Here is an 11,803-nt window from a genome sequence, read left to right as displayed (position 1 = left end):
AAGCAGCAGCTGTGTGTAAGAGGAAAACCATATAATAGCTTATGCCATTTTTAACCATGTAAAATAAAATTTAAGTAACAAACACATTTTGAATGTATCTTTCAACCTCTACAGGACACAAGGCAATGCTGAAGTTACTATAACTTCTAATTTTAAAATAGCATTTAAATAAAGGTAATGTCAGCTAGGAAGATAGATTTTCAAGGAAAGGCAGATTTATTATTTTATTCAAAGCAACAGTAGTTTTCCCTCTAAAGCCTTTTTTGTATTTATTCTATTAGTAAGTTATAATGCGTTCTACGTAGTTTATCTGAGCAGTTCTGAACCCACCCATAGTTGCCTCTCCTTACATCCATCTGATTGTACCACTTCTGTAGCAAAGCCCAAGGTAGCTGCCCATATACAGGTTGTGTAGAGAATACTGTCCCTTGATTCAATTATACTTTTGTATCTCAAAAGTTTTAGAAGTCCTCTCCAGCAAATTGTGTTTGAGTTTAGTTACTAAAATCATTTCATTTGTGAAGCAGTAGTGTTTCAACCTGAAAGTATTACTGCTATAGTTGTAATTATTGTCCAGTGACTCATCCCCTCCCACACTAGAAAGTAAATTTATTTATTTTTTTTTATTCTTTTTTTTTTAAGAGAGAGTGAGAGAGGAGAGAGAGAGAGAGAGAGAGAATTTTTTTAATATTTATTTTTTAGTTCTCGGCGGACACAACATCTTTGTTGGTATGTGGTGCTGAGGATCGAACCCGGGCCGCACACATGCCAGGCGAGCGCGCTACCGCTTGAGCCACATCCCCAGCCCCTAGAAAGTAAATTTAAACAACTAATTTGTGAGATACAGATTGCTTTGTGTTAATTGCTTCAAGATAAAATCACCTTTTTTGCGGGGGGGAGGTTTGGTCATTCAGGTCTGAATTAAAGCTAAGCTGATGACAATGTTCAATTTAAGTTTGTTTAATGCTGATGAAAGACATTCATACAAAGCATCCTCTTTTTTTTTTCATATAACCCCATTCTTTGGTGGCAGCTGGGGTTGTGGCTCAGTGGTAGAGTACTTGCCTAGCACAGGCAAGGCCCTGGGTTTAATCCTCAGCACCACATAAATAAATAGAGGTTTTTAAAAAAAAGCATTCTTATGTGAAGGATGCTAAATGTTTCTTCATATAAATTATCACTTTGAGGGACTGGGGTTGCATGTGAGGCACTGGGTTTGATCCTCAGCACCACATATAAATATAAAGGTACTGTGTCCATCTACAACCAAAAAAAAGTTTTTTTTAAAAAATTATCACTTTGATATACATGTTTTATAGTATGAGAAAACAGAACAATGTATCAGTTTTGCTACATTTTAATAGTAGATTTTAAGGGAGCAACATCAAACATCAGTAACATCAAACAAAAAGGTACTGAGTACTCCACAGGGTACAGAGTGCTGCCAAGCACCTTGGAAAGTTTACATGACATGGAGAAGATGAGGCCCTTCTCTTGTGAAGTTTACAGTCTGGAAATTTTGACTACTCAGAGTTTCAGTTGGGTGAACATTTTAAGGCAAATTCTTCATTTCCTGGAACTACTGTAGACTGAACTATTTTTGCACTTGTGAAATTAACCCAATCCAGATGAAAGAAAAGACTAAATTTGGTTGATAATTCTTTCAGGCTCATATAGTTTTATTAACATTCATCTAGTAAACAAAACTGACCTAACAGACAACTGAAAAATTAAAGACTAGATCTCTTGAAGTGCAAGGGCTAAAATAACTGTTATTCGTTTTAAAAAGCAAACAGATGGTATGATTAGGGTTTACACTAGTTTAAAAATAGGCCAAGTATTGCATTCCCTTCATGCATTGTTCATTTAAAATAGTGAACATTAAAATACGTGGGTTCTACATGTAACCCACAAAAAAGCTCCTCACAAATCTTTATGTTCTGTGTATCAAATATCCACCTATGAAAGTTTTATTTATGTCTCATCATTAAGTTAAAAGTAATGTAAATAGTGAAATTATAATAGGCTAATGACCTGCATATTTTCATATGAATGTCAATATATCTAAATAGGAAATAAATGGCAGTTGTATCTACCTATATTAAAAAAATAGAGTATCTTTCCAGATTTTGCATACTCATCACTTTATAAAGACAAGGTATGCAGGTTTTAAGGTTTCACAATCAGTTGTCAGAAAAACAGCAGTTGTTCCTGCAGTATCTCATTAGCATCTGACTCAATTATTTTTAGATGACATGATTTAGAAGACGTAAATCCACCCCAAAATTTGTAATTATTCTGAGATGGTTTTAATATTAACCCTAGAATCATTAATGTTAACCCTAGAAACAATAGCAATGTGATGTAGAACAACTAATCAACATGACTAAAAATATGCTCACTTTCAGAAAAACAATCTGGTCATCTGGAAAAAAATCACAGCTACAACCTGGGGAACACTCCCATATAAGATATTGATCTGGTCAAGGCACACTATTTCTAAGTAGAACTATCAGATGAGGGTGAATTTATGCCAGCTCTAAGAAACAGCCTATAAGACAGACCATAACTGATCCAATTTCCTTTCAAAGCAATCTGGTACTATCCTACCCACTTCAATTCAAAAGTTTAAAGTTAATTCAAATCAAAAGACCATATTGGAGCAAATGTGTAAACTCTAGCACATTCTTATTGCTGTATTAAGTTTGAAGATGAGCATACCTACCACAGCAGTATTGTTCCAGGAAGCAAGGTAGGAACAGTGGTAAATTAGGAAACACACTATTAATTGCACAATTAATAGAAAAGTAAAAAAAAATGTTTCAAAATCTACAATAAACCTGTATCCAAAGGAGTCATAACAATGAGGTGCTGGACTTTAGTTCTCTGGTACAGCTTTGCAATGGACTCACTGGTCTATAGGTATGGCTCACTTCCTGCCTCCTGAAGGATGAATATGCTACACAGAGCTATGATGGTTTCTACTGAGTGGTAAAATTCACAGAAATTCCATATTACTCATGTCAGAATCATTCCTTGTGCAAAGTTTTATGTAGATGAAGATAAAGTGGTTTCTTGGCCAATAACTGCAATTTCTTTCTTTTAAAGTCAGTGGGTTTCTTGTACCTGTAACCACAATAGAAAGATCATTGTTTAAAATACTTTGATGATTGATCTACTCCAATGTTATATTCTAGATGAGAGGGACTAAGAAGAAACATGAACTAGTAACCATTAGACCAGTATGAATCCTATTATGTATATCACTTACAGTTCTATTACAATTTGCCCAGGATTAATCTCATCCATCTTCATGAAAGCAAAACACTTGGTGCTGGTAAACCTTTTTTTAGGCTTGCAGTGTTTGAATTCAAAGAAGATAGCTGCACCTAAGGAATTAAAACAAACCACATAAGCCAGAGACCACACATTTCTTATGTGTCACCAGAAGCCTGTGATTTTACAAAGTAACGTGTCAAACAGTCTGATGAGACAACTGTTGATAACTCACTGTGGCTGTCACTCCAAGCTCTTCTACCATGCCTGAGTGACATTTCTCCATATCATTTAATTCTACAAAGTACAACAAAATTGTATAGCAAGAATGTAAGTTATGTACACAGGTAGAATCATAAACTACCAAAGAATATAAAATATTAAATACCACAAGAAAAACAGAAGTTACTTAAGTATCAGCAGTACCTATAGAAATGGTTTCAATAAGCACCTATATTAGATAGAATAGAAATTTAAAAGAGTTCCTTTTAAAAAAAAATTCTAGCTTATATCATTTCTCTCCCTCCTGAAACCACCATGCCCAGATTGTCCTTTCCATATTCTTACAAACTAACTGCCAGTTATAGTATCTTTTTACCCAATGCATCTTATTGAAAGAAAAAATAATAATTCTTTAACTGTTAGTAATCATTAGGTTCCTAAAAAGACTTAAGGTAATTATTAGGGAAACTGCTTCCTTAAGTCTGTATTATGAGAAAAACTTCCCTATCAAATAATATTTAACCACATTATTACACAACTAGATAATGCAACTGCTAATTCTCATATTTTTAAAAAAAATGATTTGACTTTCTTTAAGTCAATATTCATAACTATGTGACGTAAGATCTTGTGTTAAGTACACTATGAACACAAACCCAGGTAAGTACTGTGTCCTTAAGAAGTCAGTAACTGATAATTACAAACCTTTGGTTAATTTTTCAATATGCTTCCGGAGCTCAATGTCCACATTAAAATTAACATATGTATCCATCCTGAAACTGAAATTTTGTACTCTTGGACCAACATTTCCCCTCCCCTGCCCCAAGCCCCTGACACCCAAGTTGAGAGGGAACCAAATGCCCTGCTAACACCTGGCTCCTCTTTCTCTTTTCCTGCTTCTAGGCCAGGCCCTGAGGAACGCTGAAGCCTGCTTACTTGGACATCTCAAATCCCTATATTTTTTATATCCTGTATTTTCACCAGTGCAGGGGTTTCCAACTTTACCTCTCTCAATATTTGGGTCAGGGTATTTCTTTTTTGGTGGGGTTGGGACTGAGGGTGCTATCTGTGTGCTGTAGGATACTCGGAAGCATCCCGCCTCATCCACTGAGTACCACGGGCAGCCCACAGTGTGACGATGAAAATCACCTCCACACATCACCAGTGTCCCCTGGGACAGTGGGGAACTGGCCTTCAATTGAGGACCTTTCCTCTGACTTTTGGTTTTCATCTGGTGCCTCTCAGAAGCCAGATCCCCCCTTCCACCCTGTTGGCCAGCTTATCCATAACACCATTCCATGCCGACCCCCAAACCCAGCCCCTGCACCTCCCTAACAACCACCCTGAGTTTTGGTTTTCAGCTACTTTTCCCTTCTCCTCCCAGAGCACTCCACTCCGTTACAGTATTTGTCACCTTGTTTTCATATTTAACTATTTCATAACCCACAGATTTAAAGAAATCCTGCCCTTTACACAGTCTAAATGCCTCCTCTTATGGTTGAGAGAGTACTGATCGAGGCCTGGGTTTGTATGCCAGAGTCAGCTGCCTGGGCTGCTCCACCCACAGGGTAACTGCTGACAGTAGGATTCACTATGTCTCTTATTTTTCGTGTTCTGATGCATTGACATCTGGGGCCTTGCTGACCCTGGAGGGATTGCTAGGGTTAGCCAAGTCCTGGAAACAGTAAAGGACTGGCCTGGGAGTATGTCTTTCCAATACAAATCTGCCAAGCCATAGCCCATAACCCTACCAACTCATTTATTGGGCTGTCTCTCAGGGCCACTATTCTCCTTCTTTAATCACTGCAAGGCAAGATTCCAGGCAACTAGGGACAGCCCCCACACCCCAGAACCCATTAGAATTATTCCAACTAGCCAAACCTAAGTCTGCTTACCCTCCCTTGCCCGTTTCTTCCTATGGAAACCTCAGTAAAGGCTCCCGTCAGTTTTCCCCTCTCCCTCTGCCTCCTGGTCTACCCTGGTCTTCCCTGTGTGCCCCCACCATGACTTGGTATGCTGTCCCCCTCCTCCAGGGGTCCAGGAGTATAACAAACCATTTTTTCAATGGCAGTCATCTCTTGATTTATTGGCCTTCCCACACCTAAATAATAATGAAACCTATATTAAAACGGGGCAGGACCCTGTCTTGTTCACTTTTGTAGCTTTGCACAATGCACATGACCTGGCCCAACTGGGGCTCTGTGGATCCAGTCGAACTTCAACCTTAAATGAAGGCTTTCTGGAGTCTTCCCTGAAGTTAGCATCCCTGTTCCTGTAGGTTCATGAAGTCTGTGCCGTGATGATAGGATGGGGAAGACCATCTTTCAAAGAAAGACTGCAGAAGTTTGGCTTTAGAATGAATCACATGACTTGACAAGGGATTTGTTTTTTTTTTTTTTAACTAATTAGATTTTGTCTCAAATGTTATTAAAATAAGCTGCTACCTGCTTGGTTGAGTGACAGAAGATGATCAGGTGAGAAAAATTTGCTAAAGATAATTCGCAAAGTGCTGAAATCATACAAACACAGATGCTTAGATCATCCAAATGAGAAAATATATGGGAAGGCATTTTGCACACTATAAAGAACTCCATAAAACAAGGTCTAATATTAGTAATAACAACTGTCCATTTGACCCTTCTACAATATTTCCAGCCATAGTGATGACAGAGGTTGACCACTTTAAAGGTCTCCATTTTATAAAGTCAATTTCTTTCCTATCACAGACATGATAGTCCTTCCTAGTAGAGTGTATACTGTAAACTAAGGCAATAAATAAGAACAGTTTGATAGCAAAACATAACACCATGCACAGTTGGATCTGTTTTTTGTGAAAAGCAATTAGCAAACCTGAAAACTGGTTAGCTCTTCATCGGAGCCCAACTGGTTTTTTAAATTCTTATTTTGCCTGTTACTATTTTAATTGAAAAATTCTAAGTGTATGCATTTGTGGGGTACAGTGTGTTTTTCTCATCCAGTCCACCACGCACAATTGTGTGCAGGCAAGGTAAAGCGCACCGTCTCGCTGTGTTAAGAGTTCCCCACGTTTGCAGTCTCTCACTGGAGAGTTGGGCTCAGAAAATGCACTTTCAGGAGCTGGCAGCTTTAATTAAGAGTCTGGACCCAACTTAAACACTTGATTAGTCTTGAGAGTAGGAGATTAAACTAAAGCACAATTCATGGATTTGAAGATGGTTCTTCCTTCACATTTTTTGGAAGATACTGAATGCTTTTTTTCTAATTTGTGCATAAAAACCACTGCCTGCAGAGACACCAGAAACACTATAAGTATATGGCCCCATGGACATGTGGTAGGGAGAAAAGTGGGAAAAAGGATGATTTGGGGTGAATTTCATGAACTGAGCTAGGGTTAGGAGTTTTATTTTGTTTCAAAGGGTTTGTCCCCCAATTTTTTATTGTGGTAAAATACACACAAAATTTACCATTGTAGCTTTTTTTTTCAGTAATTACTGGGGATTGAACCCAGGGATGCTTTACCACTGAGCTATATCCCCAGCCCTTTCAAACTTTGAGACAAGGGTCTCACTAAGTTGCTGAGGTTTTTGCTAAATTGCCAAGGCTGACCTTGAACTTGTGATCCTTCGGCTTCACCAACCTGAGCTGCTGCGATTACAGGCATGCACCTCCATGGCTGGCTCTATTCTAACCATTTTTAAGTGTGCAGTTCAGTGGTATAACTATATTCATATTGTGCAGCAATTACCATGATCCCTCTCCAGAACTTTTTCATCATCCAAACAGAAACTCTGAACTCATCAAGCAACTCCCTGCCCCGTTACCTCAATTCCATTCTCTCTTTACCTTTATGAATTTGCTTATTCAAGACATTTTTTTTGGGGGGGAGGTACAGGGATTGAACTCAGGGGCACTCAAGCACTGAGCCACATCCCCAGGCCAATTTTTGTATTTTATTAGAGACAGGGTCTCACTGAGTTACTTAATGCCTTGCCGTTGCTGAGGCTGGTTTTGAACTTGCTTTGAACTTTGATCCTCCTATCTCAGCCTTCGGAGCTGCAGGGATTACAGGTGTGCACCACCACACCTGCCCTTATTCTAGATATTTTACATGGGTAGAATCACATAGTATTTGTTCCTTTGTATCTGGCTTCTTTCATTTAATGTCACGTTTTTCAAGTTCATTCACATAGCTTGGATCCGAAGGCTGGCGTTTGATGAGACACGTGTAAGAGGCAGAACATCATGTTCTTTGGAGGGAAAAGCACTCCCTACTCCCTGCAGTGTCCAGAGCTAAGGACCTGTGATTTGAAGGGAGAAGAGGGCCCAATATTTGACTAGTATGTGGTGGCTCAGGGGATCCTTGCCCAGAGCTCATCTGGCTAGAAGCTTTCTGAATTTGTTGCCAGCAAATTAAGCTCTGCTGCCCATCTCCTCCTCCCTTTAAGGAGTTGCCTGTACTTTCTCCGATGAGCACGAGGCCTCAGCCTTGAGTGACCCAGGGTGGGTCCTCACTAGGAGATGGGCAATGATAACTTCATCACCTACTGTGAGTGGGAGGCAGTTGGCATGAGTCCTCCCCTGTAATCTTTGCAGTTCCTTCTGGGTTGGTCCCAGTGAGATGATTACTGACCTCATGGTATGATCAGCACTAATTGAAACTTTCTTCTAAACCTCCCAGTCATCCTGGCTCAAGGAATTTTCAGTGGTTACTGCTGGGTAGTCCTTGATGGAAGCCTTATAGTTTTCTACCAGGTGGGCTATGGTGATGTGATTGCTGGGGTGATTCGGAGACCTGAAGTTCAAGGTCATATTTTCCAAAGACCTGAAGAAACTCTAAGACCTGGAGGATTGTGCCCATGCTGTTTCCACCTTAAGTGTAGCTGTCCTTGCCAATAACTCCATGGCACCTCTAAGACTCTGCATCCTCTAGGGGAGGAGTTGGCTAACTTTTCTACTAAAGAGCCAAACAGTAAGTATTTTAGGCTTCTATAAGCCAAGAGGAAAAACTGAAGATATTATGCATGTCCTTAAGTAATAAGAGAGAAACATTTCCACAAATGTTTTATTGATGATGTTAAAAATATAATAATAATTCTCTTTTTCATACATAAAACATTTCACGAGGTTTATAATGATAAGAATGCAATTTCTTTTTTGTGGGGTAAGATTTTGATAATTGGGGTTCTGAGTTGGTGTTCCTGTCATGATGATGGAAATGTGGGCTCAATCTTCTGCTAAGCCTTCCTTTGATTCAGAGACACTGTTATCCTCTCTCCTGTCAACTCTCTGGAACGTGTTATCCAAATCTTTTTTGGAACTTATGTTCTACCTTTATGGTGTTGAGAACCTTTCATATGGGAAAGTAGGTTAATAGAGCAAGCTCTGAGATAAGATGCTCTGAGTCTGAATTCTTCCCCAAATAATTACTAGTTGATAATCTTAGCTTATTACTTATCCTATCTGGATAAGCTTACATTTGTTTATTCCTCTATAGAATGAGTAATAGTATCTACTTCCCAGGGTTGTTGGAAAGATTATATGAACGAATAAATGCAAAAATTTAGAACGGTTGGTTGTACCACATGTTGCAAATCACTAGATATTAAAAGTCATTCTTTTTTTTTTTCATTTTTTGCCTTGAGGACCACATGATAACAGGCAGGTGGCTGGGTGTGACCTTTGAGCTACAGAATGTTGCTTACCCCATACTAGAATGTGAGGAGAAAGATGCCCCTTTGTGCTCCATAAAGAAGTCATGTTAGCCATATTTTCCTTATGGTTAAGCATGGCTTTCCTAAAGTCTCAGCTCCAACAGGGAGGACCATGAGCTCCTGCCCTACCAGATCATCACCATTATAAGAACCATCATGGAGAATATTGAAGGTTGGAACTCGCTGGTCACTTCTGTATCGCCAGAGGACCCAACATGACAGCACAGGAGCCCCCCTTGCAATGGCCTCAGTTTTACAAGGAACAAGTGACACTTCTAGTACGTTGTTTGCACAAATGTAGGCTCATTATCTGTGCTACCCAAGCCAACGCTTTCCTCCCGTTCCAAACATTCAACTTCTTGCCTATCAGGTTAGACCTCTCAGATTTCCTTCCATGCACAAAATAATTTAGGACACTTGTTCGTATATTGCAAGTCATATCCTGTGCTGATGCTCTTGAACCTCATTGATACTGAGGTACTGCTGGCCTTGGTGGCTCTGGAGATGAGTGTAGTTTTCAGCCTTGACAGTGGTGTCTCCATGACAGTTGAAATCTCTAGCACTGGGAGGGTACTGCAGAGACCAACAGGGAGTGTTAAGTCAGCAAGCTCATGCTGTCTTTCATATCCCGAGCTCTCCTTATCGACTGCTCAGCACTTTTCTTGCTATCTCTTCTTTTTCACTTAAATACTAGCTTCATTTGATTTGTCCATTTGCTTTGATTTTACCAAACTTTTGCTTGTTAATCAGCTTTCGTTGGTGTACAAAAAGGTGCCAGTTCACTCTTGGCTCTCTCCTTTGCTCAACTTCAGAAAACTTCCCCTAGAACCTAGAGCTTTGATTATGTTCCAGTCAATTTTCCTAGTCTTTACATAAAAGTACTTACAGGCATCTGCACATCAAAATGCAAGTAAACAAGTCACTCAGATGCCAAGAATTTCCCACCATCCTTATTCCTGATCTTTCCTCTTTCTCATCATGAAACTGTGGGTCACTTATAACCAGAGGGTCCACAATATAATTTTTTTTTTATCCAAATGAGAACACTTTCAGAGTAAATGGAGGTACTGACCAGGGAAGATACATTAGCTGGCACTATTAATTCACATAAGGCTTGTCCTCTGATTTACATTCCTGTCTCTTTTAAAGGAGACAGACTTTACATACAGACATTGAAGATTATGCTGCATTCTAAAATCCCTACCATTCAAAAACCCATTAACTGAAGCAGTTAAAACTCCAAGGTGATCCATATGTATGCTGTTGATCGAGCTGGAGCTGGTGAAAAGCTGGAAGAGAAGACGACTTCTAAAGATGTTTGTGGCCATGGAGCCTTTTCTTAGTCCTCCTGCTCTATGGTGAGCCGGGCCTATTGTGTGCGTCCTGGTGTCCTGGTCCTCACCTGCAACAGGTGGTCCTTACCCTCAGCTACTACTGTCCCGTGCATTCAGCTTCACCACCAACCACAGAGACTGCAACCTAGCATAGTCTGGGGTCCTGCTCATCCCAGTATTGCCACAAAGGCATATTTCCTGCACAGTCCATGTGCTCTAGAGAGAGTTACAAAATAAAGACATGCATCAAAAAAGTTGAAGGTGTCCCTCTTCTGTAGAAGGAGGACTCCACTTCCTGCCTTAGAGGGGACTGAGGGAAAGCCTGCTGCTCTACCTGCAGCTCACCCACTCACACCCAGGGAACCTCCAGATTCAGGACCTTTGTACTAGCTGTTCCCTATCTGTGGAATGTCTGTCCCACAGGTAACCCCATGGAATGCTTTTCTTCCTACAAATCTCTGTGCAAATGTCACCTTTTGGCAGGCGGGGGCGGGCAGTTTTCAGAACCTCCATTTAAAATAGCCTCGATGTAGCCTGACCACTGTGGCTCTCCCCCTAGCAGACTCCCAGCTTTAATCTTCTCATAACTATATTCATTTATTAAAGGCATTGTCAGACTCTGCCACTGGAATGTAAGCTTTATGATGAACTCACGGACCTGTCTTGTGGCTGCCATCCCCAGTGGTGGGCACAGTATCTCTAGGGGTCAATAAATATTTGTTAATGGGACTCAGCCTCCCGCCTTTCTCTTGTTACAACAAAGACACCAGATGTCCTCTTATCCAACGCAAGTGACTGCTTGTGTTCTGAATTATGTCCCGTCTTGCCTTTTGAGACTCTTATTTGGCCACATTTTCTCTCTTCCATGTCTTCAACAGCTTTCTTTAGCTATGTAATAATTCTGATATCTACCCTGGGACTAATGTAACTTGGGCTACATTAGTAGGCTCCACACATTTCACATGAGTTCATTTGTACCTTGCAGTTGTCCTGAGGGGCAGGAATGATTATCCATTTCTACATATGAAGGAACTGAGGTTCAGGGCAGGTGAAAAATTTGCCTGGGCTCACAGAGCTACTGAGAAGGTCCACCAGGACTTGCGCCTGGTAGTCTGACTGAAGAGCTCAGATCTTAATTATCATGCTGTGCTGCTGGCTCACATTCAGAGCATTTAAATATATGTTTGTTCAATATTATCTCAAATTTATGCAACAATAATAAATAATAATAACAAATACTATTCATAATAATAATATTATTAATTACTATTAATATTCCCC

Source organism: Spermophilus citellus (genome assembly GCF_964194105.1).
Source record: "Spermophilus citellus genome assembly, contig: SCAFFOLD_142, whole genome shotgun sequence".
In the NCBI taxonomy this organism is placed as follows: Eukaryota; Metazoa; Chordata; class Mammalia; order Rodentia; family Sciuridae; genus Spermophilus; species Spermophilus citellus.
This window is presented reverse-complemented; position numbering follows the sequence as displayed.